The sequence below is a fragment of the Lissotriton vulgaris genome, chromosome 7, assembly GCF_964263255.1.
Source record: "Lissotriton vulgaris chromosome 7, aLisVul1.2, whole genome shotgun sequence".
NCBI lineage: Eukaryota > Metazoa > Chordata > Amphibia > Caudata > Salamandridae > Lissotriton > Lissotriton vulgaris.
This window is the reverse complement of record NC_141695.1, coordinates 1257719817-1257720812: the sequence shown is the minus strand read 5'-3', so window position 1 is coordinate 1257720812 and position 996 is coordinate 1257719817.

Sequence of the window (996 nt, the reverse complement as noted above, 5' to 3'; positions counted from 1 at the left end):
GGACTTCCAGACTTCTCTGACCCCGATTCACATCCACAGCAAAGCTGAGACCCGTGGTGGACACGAGAGACATGGGACTGGACATCTTGAACAACCTGCATTTTGCTACCTGCACTCCTTTCCTGAAACCTCGGTAAGTTGTGCATTGGGGTACAAGAAGCCCCAGCTCCAAGCACCATTTGCACCAAAGCCCAGGCCCCCACACTCCGCGAGTGTCTCGTGGGCCCAGCCTTTGCATTTGAGCTTGACGTATCTTCCTAGTTCCTTGCCCATTAGCTAGTGAGCCCCCTGAAGATGCCATCTTGAATTTAACTTGCTTTCTGGTTGCTCCAGGCTTGTTCCAGCTTCCCTACAAAGGAGAAGTGCCACAGATCTTGCTGGACTGCACTGAAGCCAATCTTCATCTCCTGCGTGGATTGCGTTTGCCGAGGCTTGTTGGGTCCAATCCGGATACGGACACTGCAGTTAACTAGATCCTTTATGTGACAGCTTGAATCCAGCTCCTGGTTGTCGTCGACACCTCCTGGACCTCATGGCTGCAGAGACAAGCTTCACCTCTTCACCTGAGATCGACGCAACATCACCTGATTCCTTCCTGGTACCTTCCTGGTCACTGGCTAGTGACCCAGACTCTGTCCCCTCTGCTTTCAGGTTTTTCAGTGATTAACTATGACATCAGCAATGTGCAGGGTAAAGCGGAATGAGAGCACACCAATGGCAAGCCACCTGTGTCAATCCACAAATGAGACAAAGATGTGTTGCCTTCATCATTTCCTGCAAAGCAGCTCCATTTACCAGTGGCGGCAGCCAGCTATGTAGAGTGGGGAGCAAGCAATAGGTGGTCGGTCAGCTCAAAACTTTATTAACTAAATTGATGCTGACATGCATTACATTATTGTTTTAAAGTTAATATGTTTAACTTTAAAACCTTAATGTATTGCACGTTGGCAATTTAGGTCATACATGCACTCACATACAATACATACTAAAAAAAGG